At 38.2% G+C, this 23,522-nt stretch overlaps 1 protein-coding gene across 1 annotated transcript in view; it reads right to left on the bottom strand.

Moving 5' to 3' along the window:
- Positions 1-13,031: 13,031 nt before the first annotated feature.
- Positions 13,032-23,522, bottom strand: part of LOC147676773 (uncharacterized) — a 594,493-nt gene continuing 584,002 nt past the window's right edge. Inside the window, exons 7-11 of the transcript XR_015302442.1 lie at positions 20,103-20,248; positions 18,415-18,486; positions 16,721-16,866; positions 15,033-15,104; positions 13,032-13,486 (exon numbers count right to left, since the gene is read on the bottom strand). The gene's annotated coding sequence lies outside the window, so the exon portion shown is untranslated. The remainder of the gene's footprint in view (positions 13,487-15,032; positions 15,105-16,720; positions 16,867-18,414; positions 18,487-20,102; positions 20,249-23,522) is intronic.

The raw sequence follows: 23,522 nt of genomic DNA, 5'->3' as shown, positions 1-23,522 counted from the left end.
CTCCGGCTAAGGCTACGTGTCCTTAATCAAAGTGGAGTGATCAGAGGTTATTGCGTATGTGAGGGCAAGAATCACAAAATGGCGGCCATGATCGAAGATGGATGCCGTGGGTAGATCAGAAATATGTCAATAGAAGGAGTGCTCTTGCTTGTAGCGTAGCGAAAACACCAGGATATACTAAATGGATCATTTGCGGTTCGCTGATACCAATATTATGTATTTCCGACAAATTTGAAAACACGGGTTCAAATTGTCACGGAACCGTCACGGAACCTCAGACCCTCCTTTTGCCCTTACATAGGCAATTACTCAGTCTATGTCTGAATCTAGTTCTATGCTCATCAGGTCAGTGACATGCTGTTGTATCATCATCCTTTCTCGTACCTTTTCTCCATACATAGGTGGTTTTCTGAGGCAAGTTGCAGCACAAAGACTACACAGAGCAGGACCACACTGGATAATCAGGCAGCATGAGAATAGGAATACTAAGATGACACCAATGACCATTAGAACCCTCCATCCCCACGCTGATATCAGAGTCCAAAACCACTCCATGAAGGACCAGTTTCCCTTGTCTATATGTATGGAGTCTGAAATCTTGTGCAACTTAGAGATCGCCTCATAGACTGTTGGAGCATTATTAGGAATAAAGACACAGCAGCTCGATTGGATCATTCTGCATACCCCACCTCGATCTGCAAGTATAACGTCTAGAACCATACGATTCTGCAACGTCATGAGTCTATCCGCCTGAAGCTCAGCTGTCAGATTGCTAAGGGCACCAGCAGTTTCGGTAATAGTAGATTCAACTACCCGTGTTAGCTGACGTATGTTTCTACTATTGGCCATAGGCCCCCAGAACGGAAGGAAGCCTTTGAAGAAGTCTCCAGCTTCCTGACCAGCGGTATCTTCCTTGCTGAAGACACCTCTCGCTACTCTGGTTCTGTGGTAATCAGGTGAAGCAGTGTATGTCGGAGGCAGTAATCGAGCAATATAACATGATCCTGAAAAATCGGCAGGCAACCATGTATAAGCTCTGTCTCGACAAATGAAGTAGGTACCCCTAGCAGTGAGAAAGGCAGGGGAAGAGTTAGCCGGAAACACGTAAGTCTCTATGCACTCACTCCTCCCTAGCTGAGCTCTCGGATTTCTCCCGTTACCTTGCAAACAGACTTGACCTCGGTGAGGTACGACCCAGATTGGAGTTGAGCTTTTACGCTTGCTTTCTCCTAAACTAAGGCGATACTCTGAAGTATTCCAACTTAAATATACTCACAATTCGTCTCTAGGGTAAGATGGAGTATTATTGACGTCCTTGACCATGTCAATAATTCCCTGGACTAAAGCTTTGTTGGCAGAGTTATATTTAGCGGAACGCGGTGGACGTGGAGGATAAGTTTCAAGGGCATAAGCAAAGATGGTTTGGAAGGCCTGAAATGATCCATTATAGCTGTAAGGCAAAACCAGATAGGGAATACCTTTATCCATAGTGTGAGGTATCAAGCCACACACCCAGCAGTTTGTAGTGTTAACTACCAGTTGGTGTTGGTGCAAGAGCTGTACAAAAGTGTTGTTGGTGAATTCTGAGCGTCGGGCTTGCTCATGTTCTGGAAACGAGTGAAAAGAGTGTATAGAAGAAACAGTAGAAATAGCAGGATCAAGGGGAGGTACTGTAGTAACTGGCACAAAAATCAAATTTATACTAAAGACGATTCCACCCACCAATGTTGCTAAAACAATCAAAAATGTAATGGCACATTGCATCAGAAAGCATTTGCTATGAAGAATTCTATTAAGTCTGTTTCTGCGAACATAAATCACATTTTCTCGTTGCAGCGCAGGAAGCTCCATCTTCTACAATCCGCTCGCGACCACTGATGATGTGTACGTAGATGAAAATGCCTCTATCAGCCCTGGGAGTTCCCAGAACCAACAGAAAGATCGACCTTGTGTCAGACCCCTGCAAATTCAAACTAGGCACACAGCCACGACCCTACGGCTACCCAGACGGCAAGGCAATTTTAAAAACAATAAACAATAGCAAACTTCCTGGCTGAAGGCAAAAGTTCAATATATATATATCAAAATCACAATATGCAGTTGCCTGCTTTATTTGTCCATTTTACGGCTTCTTAGGTTGTATCTCTGCTTCGCTGGTACTGTCTGATCGGAAAATAGCGTATCACTAGCAGCTGTTGCAGAGTTCAAGTTCGCAGATAGCAAAGTTTCTTCTGATGCTGGAGACAAGTGTTCAGTGTTTAAAGGAGTCTTTTCAGGAGGAGAGTCAGGTTTTGAAGTGTCAGTAATCAATTCGGCATCGCTGAAAGAGATGAACTTCGGTGTGCTTTCAGATTCGGAGGCACCAATTCCCTTTTTCACCCAGTCGTCGTAAGGGAGCGGCAAAGGAACACGCTTAACATGAGAAGCGTGTATCCAGTGCTTACGGCCAGCTACACGAACTGCTGTCCTCGTTGCCAGTAAGATCTGAAAAGGCCCCACAAATCTCGGCTGAAGGTTTTTCGTCCTCGCGAAGTTCTTGATGACAACCAGATCTCCTGGTTTCAGCTGATGCCCTGGACTCTCCGGAGGTTTTGGCAAAGCATCGAAAACCTGTTGATGAATAAGACTCAATTTAGCAGTCAAGTCGTAAAGGTAGTCTATCAACATAGGATATTCAATGGAGCAAAATTCTTTAGGCCTTGGCACACCCCAGACATTTGCCGGGCGACCAAAGACTATCTCGTAAGGACTAAGCCCTATTCTAGAATGTACTGTTGCTCTCGTTGATAACAAGGCCAAAGGAAGTGCGTCTGGCCAGGCTAAACCTGTGGATGCTTGTATTTTGGCTATTTTCAGCTTGAGGGTGCCATTGTAACCCTCGACTAAACCAGCAGACTGGGGATGGTTTGCACTGTGAAATTTCTGTTTCAATCCTAGGCCGGCACACACACTCTGCATAACTTTCCCTATAAACTCACTTCCGTTATCTGACCATACAATCCGTGGCATTCCATATCTAGGGAAAAATTCCTTGAGAAGAATTTTGGCAGTAGATAGGGCAGTGTTGTCCTTTAGTGGGTATGCTTCTATCCACCTGGAAAAAGCACAAACTACCACCAGGACATACTTCAAATTATTGCAGCGTTCCATGTGAATGAAGTCTAACTGAATTACTTCAAAGGGGCAGGAAGGAGGAGCGAAATGACCAGCTGGAGTTGGAGTTCCCTTGCCAGGATTATGCATCAAGCGCACCATACAATTTTTCACCACTCTCTCTGCACACTTACTGATTCCCTCATTCTTCCAGACCGGAGCCAATATCTTACATATCCCTTTAGAACTTATATGCGCTACTCCATGCGCCATCGTCACTACTGCAAGCACATATGCATCGGGCAACATCCAACGCTGCTGTTCTGTCAAATCAATCCAACATCCATTCGAGTCCAACTTGCCCGTACTTTCTCTCCATACACGTTTCTCTTCCTCAGTTGCTTCTTTCTGAATCTCTTTCACACTTTCCATAGTGTCTTCACACATTCCGGACTCAGCAATCCATCTTGCAGACGTAGCAACATACATTCTACTCATCGTGTCTCTAGCTGTCTGTTTAGCAATTTCGTCAGCAAAAGCATTCCCACGACCAACATCATCCGTGATTGCTTTATGAGCACTGCACTTCACAATCGCAACTTCAGTCGGCAAGGTTAGAGATTCCAACAAGTCGTTAACTAGCTGACCATGTTGGATCTTAGTCCCATGGGACGTAATGAAACCTCTTTCTCTCCACAACCGGCCAAAACTATGGGCCACGCCAAATGCGTACTGACTATCTGTAAACACATTCACTCTCTTTCCCTCAGCTAAAACACACGCTCTCGTTAGAGCTATTAATTCTGCAGCTTGGGCAGAATTCTGACTCACTCTTGCAGTCTCCACAATCGTCTTCAAAGTCGTTACCGCGTAAGCAGCAGTCACATCACCATTCTCCAATTTAAAACATGACCCGTCCACATACAGCGTACCATCCGGATCTGATAGCGGAGTATCTTTTAAATCAATGCGTCCTTTTGTCTCTTCCTCCGTTTTGAAACAGCAATCATGTGGCTCGGAATCACTCGACTCTTGATCAGTCGGCAACAGTGTTGCTGGATTTAATACATTGCATCTTTTGATCTGAATATGACTCGCTAGTAATGTCAGCTCGTAACCAGATAATCTCGCACTAGTAAGGTGTTGTGTCTTCGTTCGGTTCATGAGTGTATCCACTGCATGAGGAACCATGACCACTAGCATATTGTTCATCACCAAACCAGCAGATTGTCGAATGGAAGCTGCAGCTGCCGCTGTAGCTCTCAAACAACTAGGCAACGCTCTGGCTACCGGATCTAATGTTGATGAGAAATATGCACAAGGGCGTTGTTTATCACCAAACTTCTGTGTCAGAACACTCAACGCGCAACCTTCCCTTTCGTGAACGTAGAGCGTGAATGGCTTACTGTAATCAGGTGTACCCAATACAGGAGCTGAACACAATGCTTTTCGTAATTCAATAAAACTCTCTTGACATTCATCAGACCATGGCACCGGACTCGGAACATTTTTCCCAGTCAAAGCTACCAATGGTTTCGCTAACAGAGAAAAATTTGGAATCCACTGCCTACAGTAAGAGGTAATGCCTAGGAAGGCACGTACTTCTCTCTGTGTGCGTGGAACACTCATCTGTGTAATTGCTTTTATTCTTTCTGGGGTCAACTTCCTTCCCTCCTTTGACAAGAGATGACCTAGGTAGGTCACTTCTTGGCAGCAGTATTGCATTTTCGAAGGAGACACCTTGTGATTCAAATTAGACAAATGATGCAATAGGGAAATTGTAGCTGCTTTGCAAGTTTCCTTGTCATCGGCAGCCACTAAAAGATCGTCTACGTACTGTACTAGGGCAGAACCTGGAGGAAGGACAAAAGAATCTAACTGGCTTTTTAATGCTTGACTATAAATAGATGGACTCTCACAATAGCCTTGTGGAGCGCGTTTAAATCTGAAACTGCGACCTCCTAGACAGAAGCCGAAAATATCCCTACTTTCTTCAGCTATCGGAATGCTGAAAAAGGCATTCTTTAGGTCAATAACTGAGAACCATGTGGCTGTGGCAGGAATCAATGTTAACAAGGCAGTAATGTCTGGCACTACAGGAAACTGCGGGACTACAATCTTATTAACTTCTCTAAGGTCTATGACAAACCTATAAACTGGAGGTTTTGTAGGATCAGTTCGTTTCAGGATCGGCAATACAGGACTGTTACAGACATTTCCTCTAGTTTCTTCAACCACATCTTTCTTAATCAAATCTTGCACAATCAATAAAAGTGCACGCTCTCCTTCACTAGATATTTTATATTGGGGAATTCTTGGAAATTTTACATTCGCTTTCAAAGTTACCACATACGGTGGAATTTCTAGGAGACCTACATCATTGGGACCAGTCGCCCAAAGAGAATCAGGGAGTGAACGTAGCTCCGGCGGGAGTGCGTCCATTGACAAGTACATCGGAGAGGTGATATTTTTACCCAATGTAAGCTGTACTCCTTCCGGAGAACAGTACAATGTCGCATATAGTCGTTTTAACAAATCTAAACCAAGCAGGTTTTCATTACAACCTGTCGTCAAAATCAGGGGTGCTTTCAATTGGCACGGTCCAACAGAAATAGACAAAGGACCAGATATCGGGTTGTAAACAGGGGCGCCTGAAAAACCTACGGAAACATTTGTTGAGCCAGACAAAGGTGCGCCAGGGAGTTTCGCATGAATGATAGAACTTTTTGCGGCACCAGTATCCAACAGAAACGGTTCGACTACACCTGATGTTGCTACTGCGACATAAGGCCCACTCTGATCCACTGGAACTGATACTACTCCCTCTCTCTGTCCATGGCTGTCCTAGTACCCATTTTGTTGATAACCCTCATCTACTTCATTATAGTCCTCGACAAGATATTGTTGAGATCTATTTTGCTGAGTAGATTGTCCATTTCGTTGATCAAAGTGATTGGAGGGTCGATCATTCGTTTGTGGAGGCATAGCACCTCGTCCTCGACCTCTAGAATTCTGCGCAAAACCACCACGACCTCTCTGAGCTGCTGCTGCATTATTTTGCGCTAAGATCGGACATTCATTTTTATAGTGACCCTCTTTCTTACAGTACGCACACTGATTCCACTGATATTGAGGTCTTGATGAACCATAATCTGTCCTTTGGTACGAACTTTGCTGCGTATTAGTCTGATTCGTGCGAGGCGGATACGCCTGTTGCAAAAGAACTTTAGTTTTTAAATCTTTGGTTTTCTTTTCTGATTTTTCCTTTTCCTCTTTATCCCTATTTTCGTAGTACTGTGCAGTCGCAAGTATTTGCGCTGTCGTAGATACAGCCCACGCACTTTCTGAGTCTTTTAATTTATTGCATAATTCAGGTAACAAATTATGCACAAATTTATCGACAAACAATCTCTGTCCTCCTTCTGTACTCATGTCCTGACCACTATGATCTACAAAAGTCTCTTCAAACCTCGTGAAGAAGTCGGAGACACTTTCGTCTTTCTCCTGCCTGCATGCTGACAGCTTGTCCCAATTAACACGCAATGCTGGCATCAGAGTCTTCATTAGATCAATTATTCTACCTGGCAGATTAGCAATTAGAGGTTCGGGTTTCGCACCACCTATTTGCTGACCATCTGCTGCAGTGATAGCTGCCCAATCACCACCTAAAGCAGCTTGATGATCCTCTCTATGAATTTTAGCCCACACTGGTTGCGGAACTACGTTACCAAACAACATATCGATGTCGGCTAAGTTCATTATACAAGCCTCAACTGTCTGTGTTAATTCCTTGTAATATCCAGCTGGATTTTTACGTGGGTCTGGCAAGGCCTGTTTCACCGCTAGCACTTCTGCTCGCTTCCATGGAATGTGTATCCACACTCGTTGGAACTGTGCTGGAGCAGCTGCAATACCTGCATTATCATCACGTTGTATTGCTTCGCGCCAAATTGGAGGAACCTCCCTCATAGGATATTGGCGACTTAGCTTCACTTTACCTTTTTCTAAATCTCTCGGTGAACGAAGAGATGGATCATTCCTAAAACTTAAAATAAGTTCCATCGCTTCCTTTATATTCTCACCCACTATCATTCCAGCAGCAAACTCTTTTTGAACTCTAATTAAATCTTCCAAATCTGATTCGACATCGTCTTCTTCTATTTCTTCACGTAACAACGAGCACATCTCATCAAAGACGTACCGTTGCGTTGGTTCCTTCCACTGCATAAATGTGTCTAACACATCTCTCGTACTATACCTTCTACTCTTCGAAATCCATCTGAGAGTCGTGGAATCTAAAATTCCCCGTTCCTCAGTACTTGGTAGCTGACTACGTCTCTGAACTGAATCAGGAGTAGGAGTCTTAATCAAAGTTTTATATATAGGAGACAGCATATTAGTAACAGAATCAGTGATTCTTCGACGAACAGAAAGTGGAGTTAGCACACTCGCAGACGTAGAGAATGCAGTAGAGGTAGGAATAGATAACGGAACAGTAGGAGTATCGAGAAAAATAGTTTGAGGAACAGTAGGTACGGATGTAGGTATAGAGGCTGGCAGTGTAGGAAGAGGAGGAGCTGTAGGAACATTCACATTCATCACAGGAGGTACGGGAACTTGATTCTGGGGGACAGGAGCAGGAACACCAGGTTGTCCAGCAACCGGTAATTGAACATTCGGGACGAGTGGAGCCGCAGCACCTTGTGCATACGGTGGAGGTGACCGTAACAGATAAGATAACAGAGGATCGTTTTCGGAATCCTCCAGTATCTTAGCCATTTTCGATGGCAAGGCAGGATAGCACTTGTCGATCGCTAAGTTATGCTCTCTAATTGCTACATCTATGGCCTTCTCACACTCGTTAGCCTGCAACTGTTTAGCCGCTTGCTCTAGAGTTAACTCTTCTTGTTCTTTCTGTTCTTTCTTCAACCTTTTCATTTCTTTTTGTTTGGATTCTTTTCGCCAATAACGGAAAGAATCAAACATTGCCGGCCGGGCTTTCTTCTTAAACAATTTCGCTTCTAAGTTGTCGAGAATCTCTGGTTCAAAACTACCATGCAGTGGCCAACTAAGGACACCATCCTTCTTACAGTAACGGACCCATACCTCATTATAAGATATAGGACCCACGCCATGCTTACAATATAAATCATATAGGGGAGTCCCAATCGGAGGAACCAGACAAGAGTCCTCCAATCGTGAGTCACTGCTGCAACTAAAACAAGACAACATTTTCCGACTTACCATTTTCAGTCCGGAACACAAAACAAACAAACACGGAACAAAGATGTGCACTCGAACCAAGAACTTAGGCCTACCAAAACGAACTGATGTATCGATACCCAAACTAAACCAAAAAAATTATCGTAACTAGAACAACCAGTGATAATCTTACGAGACCAAACCAAACCAAGAACCGATCAAGGATTTTAACAATCCTCACAAAAGTAACCAGCTAGCTATCACTAAATACTTAACTGAGTCACTGAAGACGTCACCAAGGAGAAACCCGTCACGTTTCGCCGTACTACGGACTGCACCACGGGTCCAAGACAGGGCGACGGTCAAGGCAACGGCCCACTGCAGCCGTCCTGAACGGGAAACCCTCGTGGAAGAGAACTTCGGGCCACTTTTGCGATATGCCGGGATCGATGAAGTGGGGCGCCTCCCTCAGGAATCTTCACACGAAGCTTCTCGAACTCTTCAGGCTTTTGGACCGGTACCGAATGACGTCGCCCCACGTTGGGCGCCAATTGGAGTTCTGGACTTTTTGGTTCCGTCCAGAGGTGTCAGGGAACAACACCCAAAGACCCCGGAGTTCCCACCTGCCTTGGTGCGCAAATGAACAGAAACACGGGCTTCTCGATGGCGGCGTCAAAGACCAAAGGTTTATTACTGCAGGGACACAGAAGTCACAGATACTACACACGGGCAGTAACCAGGAGCCTGTTCGATTTGTACAAAGAGGGCTGCTCCTTATATACTGTTTTTTATGCTAGGGGCAAATTCTTTACATGTAATACATTCCCAAAACCTTTGTGTCTAAAACAATAAATATTTGGCGTTACACAGGAACCGTCGATAATATCTGAGGCCAAACATTGCGAAAAGAGGGGTTCTCACTAGTTTGTCACAATTCCCTGTCAATATTGCATTCAGGACTCGGACCGCCTCATCGTAAAGTTCGTTACCTCCCCCTAATAAAGATTCAGAAAGAAAGAAACAGAGCCAGGTGTGGAAGATAGAAAAGTGGGATAAGGGATGTTTGTGGGTTGTAAATGGGCAAGGCTACCGGCTTCGGCCGCCTAATCATGATCAGGTACAATGGACACGAAGACCAGTTTGGCAGGGCTGGCCTCGGGCAGAGGAGGCAGCCTTTGTCGAGTCATGCAGCTACAGCGTGATCTGGTTTAAGGTGTACGTGTCATGTAAGAGGTGAATCTCCGGCTAAGGCTACGTGTCCTTAATCAAAGTGGAGTGATCAGAGGTTATTGCGTATGTGAGGGCAAGAATCACAAAATGGCGGCCATGATCTAAGATGGATGCCGTGGGTAGATCAGAAATATGTCAATAGAAGGAGTGCTCTTGCTTGTAGCGTAGCGAAAACACCAGGATATACTAAATGGATCATTTGCGGTTCGCTGATACCAATATTATGTATTTCCGACAAATTTGAAAACACGGGTTCAAATTGTCACGGAACCGTCACGGAACCTCATTTCCGATGATTTATCAAGTGTCCTTTTCTTTATTTTACCAGACATCCTTCATGTCCAATTACAGCATGTACACCTTTATCAATGTTCTCCGTAACATTCCTTTTAAAAGTATAATTTTTAAGTATTTCATACAGACAAATGTTTTCAAGCAGAGTACTTCTATTTGGATAGTATGTATCCAACATATTTGTTTTCAAAATGTCTGTACTGTTTGGTTCTTTCTGGGCTAAATATTCAATTTCTTGCACAGGTTTCAGAACACGGTTTCGTGTTTCTGCTAGGCCCAAACTCACCCAGAGAATAGTCCTTGATTTTGCATAAAGACTTGCTGATGATAATCTGTCACAACATTCATATGCTCCAATTTCTCGATGAGACAGCATCTTCAAACTGTACGTATACAATTTCTTGCTTAGGCTCTTTTCATGAGAAATTTCTTCCCACATCTCCTTCAGTTCCGTCTTTTCAAATTTCGTGATATAAGACGTTACATATCGAGCCACAGCAATAGAGTTGTCTGCAACATATTGTATGTCCATGTTAGCATTCCACATGGACAAAATGACTGGGTTATAGTCATTAATATATTTGGATTCTTCACCTCTTCTTAAATTGTACGTATTTTTAGGTGACCTCCTTCTGATATTATGTCGCAAACATGACATCAAATTGTTGACTCTTCCTTTTGAAAGTACCGGTCGTGCAAATCCAAAGCGACATTTGGTGTAGAATTTGCTCTTTGATTTGAATTTTCGCCGACAATATTTTCCACAGCGATGACTTTGAAAATGTAACACTCTTCCTCTTAAGTCCTTATCAGTTGTACTATTAGGTATGTCACAAGTGGCATACTGTTCAATAAAAAACAGTACAGTCTCATCCGAGTCTGTTCCAAATTTAGGAGCATCCTTGATCCATAGCAGCATATGAATATGAGGAGCACCTCTTGCTTGATATTCTTTTCTCCAAAAGAAATCCAGTACTTCACCAAGAGGCGGATTTTTCTTGTTTGTAATGAAAGACATCATAGCTTCAAATCTATGATTAAAATATCTGCAAACATTAACTGGATCTAATGAACACAGTTCTCCAGGTGTCTTGTAGTTTATGTTTTCTATGTTTGCATTCGCCTCCCGAAGAAATTCAAGTAAATCTTCCCAAGCATACTCTGCACAGCTTAGAGTTAAAAACCATGTTGGTGCTCCTAAATTTCTAAGCATGCAATTCAAATCTCCATGACGACGGTACCAATACTCATTAGTACCCCGCTGACAAGCCATTAAATTAATTAGATGTGAATCCAAAACACTATCTTTCTGTTGCACTTTATCCATAAATTCCTTTGCTGAAATATTTCGCAGATGTACACCACTTTTTAAGATATGATTTACTGCATAAGACAGACCAGATAAGTCACTCTCGAACAGAAGATGAAACAAATATGGAATGCATGGGCAAAACCTTGGATCTTCTGCATATAATCGTGTTGTCCGGTACTCAGATGCAGGAATCTGCATAGGTCGATCATCATATCATGTACCTTCACCTGTAGGAAATAACTGTGGAAAACAACGACCTTCCAAACTTTCTTCCCACACACTAATAAGATTTCCTTTCGCCTTTTTCATCTGAAATAATTCAATAGCATTCCCTATTGCTTCTTTGGAATGCAGTGGATGAACACTGTAATGTTCATAAATTTCTTCAGATCTGGATACATCAACTTTTTCAATTTGTCCATTAGACAAATCACTATCCTCTTCTTCACTTACATCTTCTTGTTCTACGTATACATCTTTGTAATACTTATTATTTTGCACTAAATACAACGTTGCCTTTTTCACTTTCCTAACATCCACTAAATCTTGCCAGATTTTCTTACTCTTTGTAGGTACACCATTAACTAGAATAACTAGAGGTTCCTCTTCTACATTTTCAACACCAATTGTTTCCATATTTTTTTTAAATCAAGAGGCAAATACACAACTCTACCCTTTAATCCTCTTTGTAAATCTGAAGGATTTAATTTACCAGTCTTAGGCTCCATTCGAACAATAGCCTGAAAAGGATGTACACATTGAATCAGAATCGTCTCATAAGTATTTAAATACATCAATTCTGATGGAATATTTACCAACTCTAGATTATTATGAACAGCTCTAGCAGGCATTTTATTTTCATTTAATTTATTATAACAATATTTACAAACACGTTGCTCAAAACCCAAATCAAAATAGTTTTCCACCAACAAATAAGTTGCAAAATCTTTCCATTGACCATTACTTTCATCTTCACTTTTTAAATATAAATCAACTAACCTAGTTTGACTTTTGTAATGAATGCGTCGACAACAAACACAAGAAAAATTTGGTTTCCCACCTGCAATTACCTTAAACTTTATTATTTCCTGTTCAAAATTTTCAATATTAACATTTCCAACATTTTCTAACACATTTCCTTCTATAATTATATCAGTTTCTGCATTATCTTCCTCTGGACCAAAATAACTTACCTCAATTTCTGCACAAATCTTCTTAACATCTAATTCACATCCATACAAAAGAGCACTATTTAACTGTTTCAGTTTAAGTGCTGGACTTTTTGCATAGTACAACTTTCTCACTAATTTTCTAATTTTAGTATGATGCACTGCTAACATCCGGAAGTGATGAAAGACACTCTGGCATATTTTTTTAGAAAGACAAGCCAGAGAATGGCCTTGCAGACCTATTTTCTCTCGCACTCTGCATTGATCTAATTCTTGCAACATTTAAAAAATTTTTTTTAGACTTTCTTTAGTGTACTTACGTAAGAAATTGCGAAAGAAATCAATTGAATCCTGTCGTACACTACAAATGCTACTACAATTCCAACTGTAAATAGGAGCATTGGGACGTCCCTCTAAAGCTTCTCTACCCATAACATCTTCTGCATTTCTAACCACAATTTTCTCTTTTTCAATAACACAACCATCCTTCACCTCATACGCTCGACCACTGGTGTCAACTGCATGCAACAGATCGTTACTTTGAAAGTAACTCTCTTCATTAAAAAATGGCTCAGAAGTTGAAGTATGCATCCACTTCCCAGAAAACACTTTACAAAAATTACTCCTATTTATGTGTCTCTTCCATTTACTTTTACCTTTCAAAACTCGAATCGCCTTCTTTAAAATATTTATTCTATTAAGTATTAAAATAAATAATTTTCTTTTTGTCTCAAATGCGCGCTCAACAATACCCTCTATATATTGTTTCTTCTTAAAAAAAGCAGATCTTCTCTTAGAAACTTTCTCCTTTTGTAATAAATTCGAAACGACTCTGTTGTAAAACATACGCTTCCTGATTTGGCTGAATTGATTACTCCGGGTTTTACTGTACAAACTTTCATCTCTCCTAATTCCAGAAACATTTTTATCTTTGATTCCATCTCTCCTTTTAGATACTGATATCGTTTTCTCCTTCTGAACTTCAATATTAACATTTTTCCTTCCCAAAATTCCTTTCAAAAATGTTTTAGTTTGCTTACCAGGAGCACTCTTCTTTGTATCCGTCCTCTCCTTCATTGAAAACATTTCAAAATTTTTCTTCTTCAAACTGTAAGTCCGTTTGTAGAGTTTCTTTTTTTCAATTCTGGTCGGTATCTTAATTTAAAATTTTGATGAAATTGTCAATCTGTAAAACACAAAAATAACAAATATTATAGTTCACTACTAGCATATACCGTACAAATTAAAACCACACATTCATTTTCTAATGAAATACAAATAATAACAGAAAATCTCTGAACAAAGTAGTAAATCCTGTAGTGAATGTTTCTTGTAAATTTATCACACTCCATATCTATTTTAGCTTTATAGACAATTTAAAATTTTTTTTTTAAAGCATACAAACAGTACACTTTTTTCAAGAACTATCGGTCATCATAGGTGTTTTAATCTTTTTTAGTACGATCTCTTTTACACTTCATGAGAACATATCTTATCACTCTCATGAAGCACTTCATCGGCGAATATATCAAGAAAACTGTCATCACGAATGCTTTGCTATCAAATTTTTTTTATTTATTCATAAGTTCATAATTTAGAAGAATTTCCAACATTAGTTCATCAGGGACTTCTTCAAGTCCATTGTCCTCATCTTCTTCTATCAGCTCTAAATAGGCTGAATCTAAGGATATGTCCATAAAATCATTATTTTCATCAGTTTGATGTCAAAATGAATTTGATTCTCTTCTGACCAATTCTCCATAATTAGTTTGTTTTTATTCTTCTGTATCCTTTTAAAAAATATAGAGACTAAATTATATCTTTTTCCATAAGTGTATAACTAAAAAGTACCTTTACTAATTTTTAAACTACATATATTTTTATAATCTCTAACTTATTAACTCTATATATTGTAAGATACCACATTCCTCTTGTTTTGTTAAAGAAATTGGCAATATAACTCTAAACATTGACACTGAGCTTTTTTTCCATTAAATAATTACTGTTGTTAAAAGACATTTCACTGTAAAATTTATTTTTAGATTTTCTAGATATCTGAAATATTTATTACCTGTACAATAATTTTTAGAGACCCATTTTTTTGTTCATCACTACAAAGTGCAATATAAATTTATGCACTCTGAAGAAAAGGATCGCACTATACAAACCATTTAATTCACTTAACAGATTACTACTTCCCACAGAGACAGTTCCATTTATGTTACAACAGCATACTCACCATGTAAATGTCTTAGCATATGCTAAATGTCATACTAACCATGAAGAACTACCTCATAATAAAGCTCTACATTAATATGTAAAAAAGTGCCTATACATAGTATAATCACAGATATGCAGGAAACATGACCATCACATTTAGATCCATATCATAATACCTCTCTGAAAATAAAGGTGAAACACTGCCAAACATAATACAACAAGATTTCAAAAATAATGAGCACTTCACAAGTATTAATTGAAAGAAACATGAAAGAATTATACTCCAATGATTTCTAAATCTCAACTCCTTCCAAAAGAACACATGCACCAAGCTCATTAAAAGATAATTTGAACTGTCAATGGACAACATCTCAAAAACATATGTAGTATAAGCAGATAGAACCACATGTGAAAAAATTAACATAAAATCATGTTCTAAATATTTCAAAAAATATTCTTTATTATTTTCATCACCACCCACAGAAATTGCCAAAGCAAAAAAAGTAACTCACCTGAAAAAAAGAATATATACTCTCAAAGTATCAATTCAAATGGCAGGTTGTTGCTTTCAGGCACCAAACACTCTAAAAATGGAAATAATAAAATTTTATTAACTTATTACAAACTTATTTCCTACACAATATACAATCATTATAGCATTGAACAAGCATAACTAATAAGTTCCCCAAAATCCTCTACATTAAAACTAAATTCAAAATTTCTCATTTATAAAAACATTGTGCCACAGATATGTCACTTTTGCCCATGTTAAAATTCATGCACCTACAACAGTAGGCTTTCATAACTAAAAGGCCAAGTCACAAAAAAACAAAAGCCTTATTTATGAAAACCTTGCGCCGCCAGTGCGTCACTTTTAGCATGTAGGCTTTCATAACTAAAAGGCCAAGTCACAAAAAAACAAAAGCCTTATTTATGAAAACCTTGCGCCGCCAGTGCGTCACTTTTAGCATGGGAAAAGTGACGCACGGGTGGCGCAAGGCCGTCATAAATAAGGCCCCATGTCCATAGACAAAAACTACAGGGCCAGCATTATACACATGCAAGCAGTACACTTGCACAGAACCACAAAACCCCAAGGGCCACCATGTTAATATATATCCTTAATATAATAAACCTCTGAGAATGGATACATATTTGCGTGGCAGCCCATAACAGAAATTTGGCGTCCTCTGACTCTGATCCACTACCAAACACACTAACCCCCCCCTCCCTCTTCACTAAACTCCGCACTCCACCCCACCCGGACCCCCTATTACAAACCCCCTACCTACCCTCCCTGCCCAAGGCCACCATGAGCCTCGAACCGCCCCTGATAAAGTTATAAGACACAGCATTACTAAAACTCAAAGAATAGGCAACAGGCAGATAAACTAAATAGTACACAAAGACACATATTTTTTACATAATACTTTTGAAAAACATGTAGTATTTTTTTAAAATCTATCATGCAACTGGCCCTCTAGAACCGCTTTCAAAACGCCAACTATAAACCTTTACATTTCATTTTTAAACCATACACTTTCAAATACATTATTTATTTATTTACAATTCCTGTAATGTTACACACCTTTTCTAAAATACACCAGTCCCTGTTATTTATAAGGATTTATTTTCATTCTTCTTCAGTGATACTTTCTTAACAAATAATGAAAATCAACTGCATGCAACAGATCGTTACTTTGAAAGTAACTCTCTTCATTAAAAAATGGCTCAGAAGTTGAAGTATGCATCCACTTCCCAGAAAACACTTTACAAAAATTACTCCTATTTATGTGTCTCTTCCATTTACTTTTACCTTTCAAAACTCGAATCGCCTTCTTTAAAATATTTATTCTATTAAGTATTAAAATAAATAATTTTCTTTTTGTCTCAAATGCGCGCTCAACAATACCCTCTATATATTGTTTCTTCTTAAAAAAAGCAGATCTTCTCTTAGAAACTTTCTCCTTTTGTAATAAATTCGAAACGACTCTGTTGTAAAACATACACTTCCTGATTTGGCTGAATTGATTACTCCGGGTTTTACTGTACAAACTTTCATCTCTCCTAATTCCAGAAACATTTTTATCTTTGATTCCATCTCTCCTTTTAGATACTGATATCGTTTTCTCCTTCTGAACTTCAATATTAACATTTTTCCTTCCCAAAATTCCTTTCAAAAATGTTTTAGTTTGCTTACCAGGAGCACTCTTCTTTGTATCCGTCCTCTCCTTCATTGAAAATATTTCAAAATGTTTCTTCTTCAAACTGTAAGTCCGTTTGTAGAGTTTCTTTTTTTCAATTCTGGTCGGTATCTTAATTTAAAATTTTGATGAAATTGTCAATCTGTAAAACACAAAAATAACAAATATTATAGTTCACTACTAGCATATACCGTACAAATTAAAACCACACATTCATTTTCTAATGAAATACAAATAATAACAGAAAATCTCTGAACAAAGTAGTAAATCCTGTAGTGAATGTTTCTTGTAAATTTATCACACTCCATATCTATTTTAGCTTTATAGACAATTTAAAAAAAATTTTTTTAAAGCATACAAACAGTACACTTTTTTCAAGAACTATCAGTCATCATAGGTGTTTTAATCTTTTTTAGTACGATCTCTTTTACACTTCATGAGAACATATCTTATCACTCTCATGAAGCACTTCATCGGCGAATATATCAAGAAAACTGTCATCACGAATGCTTTGCTATCAAATTTTTTTTATTTATTCATAAGTTCATAATTTAGAAGAATTTCCAACATTAGTTCATCAGGGACTTCTTCAAGTCCATTGTCCTCATCTTCTTCTATCAGCTCTAAATAGGCTGAATCTAAGGATATGTCCATAAAATCATTATTTTCATCAGTTTGATGTCAAAATGAATTTGATTCTCTTCTGACCAATTCTCCATAATTAGTTTGTTTTTATTCTTCTGTATCCTTTTAAAAAATATAGAGACTAAATTATATCTTTTTCCATAAGTGTATAACTAAAAAGTACCTTTACTAATTTTTAAACGACATATATTTTTATAATCTCTAACTTATTAACTCTATATATTGTAAGATACCACATTCCTCTTGTTTTGTTAAAGAAATTGGCAATATAACTCTAAACATTGACACTGAGCTTTTTTTCCATTAAATAATTACTGTTGTTAAAAGACATTTCACTGTAAAATTTATTTTTAGATTTTCTAGATATCTGAAATATTTATTACCTGTACAATAATTTTTAGAGACCCATTTTTTTTGTTCATCACTACAAAGTGCAATATAAATTTATGCACTCTGAAGAAAAGGATCGCACTATACAAACCATTTAATTCACTTAACAGATTACTACTTCCCACAGAGACAGTTCCATTTATGTTACAACAGCATACTCACCATGTAAATGTCTTAGCATATGCTAAATGTCATACTAACCATGAAGAACTACCTCATAATAAAGCTCTACATTAATATGTAAAAAAGTGCCTATACATAGTATAATCACAGATATGCAGGAAACATGACCATCACATTTAGATCCATATCATAATACCTCTCTGAAAATAAAGGTGAAACACTGCCAAACATAATACAACAAGATTTCAAAAATAATGAGCACTTCACAAGTATTAATTGAAAGAAACATGAAAGAATTATACTCCAATGATTTCTAAATCTCAACTCCTTCCAAAAGAACACATGCACCAAGCTCATTAAAAGATAATTTGAACTGTCAATGGACAACATCTCAAAAACATATGTAGTATAAGCAGATAGAACCACATGTGAAAAAATTAACATAAAATCATGTTCTAAATATTTCAAAAAATATTCTTTATTATTTTCATCACCACCCACAGAAATTGCCAAAGCAAAAAAAGTAACTCACCTGAAAAAAAGAATATATACTCTTAAAGTATCAATTCAAATGGCAGGTTGTTGCTTTCAGGCACCAAACACTCTAAAAATGGAAATAATAACATTTTATTAACTTATTACAAACTTATTTCCTACACAATATACAATCATTATAGCATTGAACAAGCATAACTAATAAGTTCCCCAAAATCCTCTACATTAAAACTAAATTCAAAATTTCTCATTTATAAAAACATTGTGCCACAGATATGTCACTTTTGCCCATGTTAAAATTCATGCACCTACAACAGTAGGCTTTCATAACTAAAAGGCCAAGTCACAAAAAAACAAAAGCCTTATTTATGAAAACCTTGCGCCGCCAGTGCGTCACTTTTAGCATGTAGGCTTTCATAACTAAAAGGCCAAGTCACAAAAAAACAAAAGCCTTATTTATGAAAACCTTGCGCCGCCAGTGCGTCACTTTTAGCATGGGAAAAGTGACGCACGGGTGGCGCAAGGCCGTCATAAATAAGGCCCCATGTCCATAGACAAAAACTACAGGGCCAGCATTATACACATGCAAGCAGTACACTTGCACAGAACCACAAAACCCCAAGGGCCACCATGTTAATATATATCCTTAATATAATAAACCTCTGAGAATGGATACATATTTGCGTGGCAGCCCATAACAGAAATTTGGCGTCCTCTGACTCTGATCCACTACCAAACACACTAACCCCCCCCTCCCTCTTCACTAAACTCCGCACTCCACCCCACCCGGACCCCCTATTACAAACCCCCTACCTACCCTCCCTGCCCAAGGCCACCATGAGCCTCGAACCGCCCCTGATAAAGTTATAAGACACAGCATTACTAAAACTCAAAGAATAGGCAACAGGCAGATAAACTAAATAGTACACAAAGACACATATTTTTTACATAATACTTTTGAAAAACATGTAGTATTTTTTTAAAATCTATCATGCAACTGGCCCTCTAGAACCGCTTTCAAAACGCCAACTATAAACCTTTACATTTCATTTTTAAACCATACACTTTCAAATACATTATTTATTTATTTACAATTCCTGTAATGTTACACACCTTTTCTAAAATACACCAGTCCCTGTTATTTATAAGGATTTATTTTCATTCTTCTTCAGTGATACTTTCTTAACAAATAATGAAAATCAACTGCATGCAACAGATCGTTACTTTGAAAGTAACTCTCTTCATTAAAAAATGGCTCAGAAGTTGAAGTATGCATCCACTTCCCAGAAAACACTTTACAAAAATTACTCCTATTTATGTGTCTCTTCCATTTACTTTTACCTTTCAAAACTCGAATCGCCTTCTTTAAAATATTTATTCTATTAAGTATTAAAATAAATAATTTTCTTTTTGTCTCAAATGCGCGCTCAACAATACCCTCTATATATTGTTTCTTCTTAAAAAAAGCAGATCTTCTCTTAGAAACTTTCTCCTTTTGTAATAAATTCGAAACGACTCTGTTGTAAAACATACACTTCCTGATTTGGCTGAATTGATTACTCCGGGTTTTACTGTACAAACTTTCATCTCTCCTAATTCCAGAAACATTTTTATCTTTGATTCCATCTCTCCTTTTAGATACTGATATCGTTTTCTCCTTCTGAACTTCAATATTAACATTTTTCCTTCCCAAAATTCCTTTCAAAAATGTTTTAGTTTGCTTACCAGGAGCACTCTTCTTTGTATCCGTCCTCTCCTTCATTGAAAATATTTCAAAATTTTTCTTCTTCAAACTGTAAGTCCGTTTGTAGAGTTTCTTTTTTTCAATTCTGGTCGGTATCTTAATTTAAAATTTTGATGAAATTGTCAATCTGTAAAACACAAAAATAACAAATATTATAGTTCACTACTAGCATATACCGTACAAATTAAAACCACACATTCATTTTCTAATGAAATACAAATAATAACAGAAAATCTCTGAACAAAGTAGTAAATCCTGTAGTGAATGTTTCTTGTAAATTTATCACACTCCATATCTATTTTAGCTTTATAGACAATTTAAAAAAAAATTTTTTAAAGCATACAAACAGTACACTTTTTTCAAGAACTATCAGTCATCATAGGTGTTTTAATCTTTTTTAGTACGATCTCTTTTACACTTCATGAGAACATATCTTATCACTCTCATGAAGCACTTCATCGGCGAATATATCAAGAAAACTGTCATCACGAATGCTTTGCTATCAAATTTGTTTTATTTATTCATAAGTTCATAATTTAGAAGAAAAACAAAAGCCTTATTTATGAAAACCTTGCGCCGCCAGTGCGTCACTTTTAGCATGTAGGCTTTCATAACTAAAAGGCCAAGTCACAAAAAAACAAAAGCCTTATTTATGAAAACCTTGCGCCGCCAGTGCGTCACTTTTAGCATGGGAAAAGTGACGCACGGGTGGCGCAAGGCCGTCATAAATAAGGCCCCATGTCCATAGACAAAAACTACAGGGCCAGCATTATACACATGCAAGCAGTACACTTGCACAGAACCACAAAACCCCAAGGGCCACCATGTTAATATATATCCTTAATATAATAAACCTCTGAGAATGGATACATATTTGCGTGGCAGCCCATAACAGAAATTTGGCGTCCTCTGACTCTGATCCACTACCAAACACACTAACCCCCCCCTCCCTCTTCACTAAACTCCGCACTCCACCCCACCCGGACCCCCTATTACAAACCCCCTACCTACCCTCCCTGCCCAAGGCCACCATGAGCCTCGAACCGCCCCTGATAAAGTTATAAGACACAGCATTACTAAAACTCAAAGAATAGGCAACAGGCAGATAAACTAAATAGTACACAAAGACACATATTTTTTACATAATACTTTTGAAAAACATGTAGTATTTTTTTAAAATCTATCATGCAACTGGCCCTCTAGAACCGCTTTCAAAACGCCAACTATAAACCTTTACATTTCATTTTTAAACCATACACTTTCAAATACATTATTTATTTATTTACAATTCCTGTAATGTTACACACCTTTTCTAAAATACACCAGTCCCTGTTATTTATAAGGATTTATTTTCATTCTTCATCAGTGATACTTTCTTAACAAATAATGAAAATCACTGTAACGTTTCAAACAACAATGCTAACGCGGTAAAAATAACTCTCCATTTGCTTTCCTTTAAGAATGTAGATTATCTACCCCACGCATGCGATTCATGATATTTGCATTTGGCAGCGAATACCGACCTTGAATCGGAAGACATGAACAAGAGCTCCATTGTCACATTTAAAACTGAACGTAGCATCTGCTCACACACATATCTTTCACTTAGCTAACATTCACAGAAAACAGCATTGGTGTAAAAAAAAGTTGACCTTCCTTTACAATTTGCTCAAATGACTCCCTTATTTTTTAACGCATCCTCCACTTCAAGACAGGCTATTTTTTTGATAACTACTAAGCAATATTTAAGTGACTAGACTGCTAGAAAATTTATCAAGTCATTCTGCTCCTCTCCACTGCATAGCCGGCGACCTATTTCTGTGGAGTTGCTATAGAACCGGCAGTGCTGTGCCGTTTCCTTTACCATCTTGGTAAATTCAAAATGGATGTCCCTCCTGCCTTCGCAAACGAGCCGGACCACTTAGAACTATTTCGACAGAGAATGCTTCTCTACTACGGCACCTTAGCACTCTCGACTTTGAATACTTCATATCGATTATCATTTCGATATTCGTATTTCACCTGTGTGCAGCCTGTATTTCATTGCCTGAGCTGTGATTTCACGTGGGCCCTGGACTTATGTCTCTGCAATTTGGTACCTCCTGAAGCGAATTACAATCACCTCATGAATCCATTAATTGATCATGAACAGCTTTGTTACAACGGAGGGTTTATGGCTTTTGCAGCGATACAAGGAGTTCTGGGTCATTGGAATATATTCACAGCGGCGCAAGAATTCCTAACAGAGCGCTACATCGAAAACCCACCGAGCTGTCCTCTGATGGTAAAAGACGCTCCGATAATGACAGATCATGAATGCTCCTTTCCTCTTCTCAATTGGATGGCTGACATGTTTTCAGATAATAACAGTGATTTCCTGTTAGAAGCACTTGCTGCCTACATTGCCTACACAATGGACGGTTAACTCTTTCCTAACACAGAGCTACATCGAAAACCCACCGAGCTGTCCTGATGGTAAAAGAAGCTCCGATAATAACAGATCATGAATACTGCTTTACTCTTTTCCATTGGATGACTGACATACTTTCAAATGATAACAGTGATTTCCTGTTAGAAGCAGAAGCTACCTACTTTGCCTAAACAATGCTTCCATAACTCTTATGCAAGCCATTGACGTTCTCATTTCCTTTTGCCTCCCTATATTCTTCACGTTCTTTTCCATATTTTCTTAAGAAGAACAGACCTATTGGCTTTACTAACAGTGGACATTATGATTTCGTGCTGGTTAAATTTTGGTCTTTTATGTGGACTACATTTTTTTCTTCAGCTACTCGATTTTGAACTTTATTTTTTTACACTCTAATCTCAACAATTCTATTGCATATCTTATCTTATGGTATTTCAAACGTACTCGATGCAAAACTCGCTAATATATGCTACATGTGCCCTAATTAATGTGTACATTTTAAACGAGTTTTTTATACTGTAAACGCCATTTCGCCTCTCAACTGCTTATTTCCGCCTCACACGCCTCTGCTCTTTTAATTTTCTATAAAAAAAATTTTTTAAAATACTTTACAGAAAAATATGTTCTTTCAACAATATTTCCATTGTTACTTGTGCTGTATTTCAAATGCAATACTGCAACCTTCAAAAGATATCTCAATATAGTAGTTCTCCTCAATAGTGATTTGCGCACCATCCAACAGATTACATACATGCACCTCTCACCATTTTGTCGCTTTTGGCGCCTTTTTTTCCCCTCACACAGTGACATAACAAAAACTTGATAGTGCTCCGCATGTAGACAGCTGATTGATAAACTGATGATGTATAACCACTAGCATTTTCATATATAGTTCCTAAACTGAAAGGCCGGAGACCTTCTTCCATTTATTAAAATATAATATACTTCCTTATGAGTGTACAATTTTTTTTCC

The sequence above is a fragment of the Lissotriton vulgaris genome, chromosome 12 (genome assembly GCF_964263255.1).
Source record: "Lissotriton vulgaris chromosome 12, aLisVul1.2, whole genome shotgun sequence".
In the NCBI taxonomy this organism is placed as follows: Eukaryota; Metazoa; Chordata; class Amphibia; order Caudata; family Salamandridae; genus Lissotriton; species Lissotriton vulgaris.
This window is presented reverse-complemented; position numbering and strand designations above follow the sequence as displayed.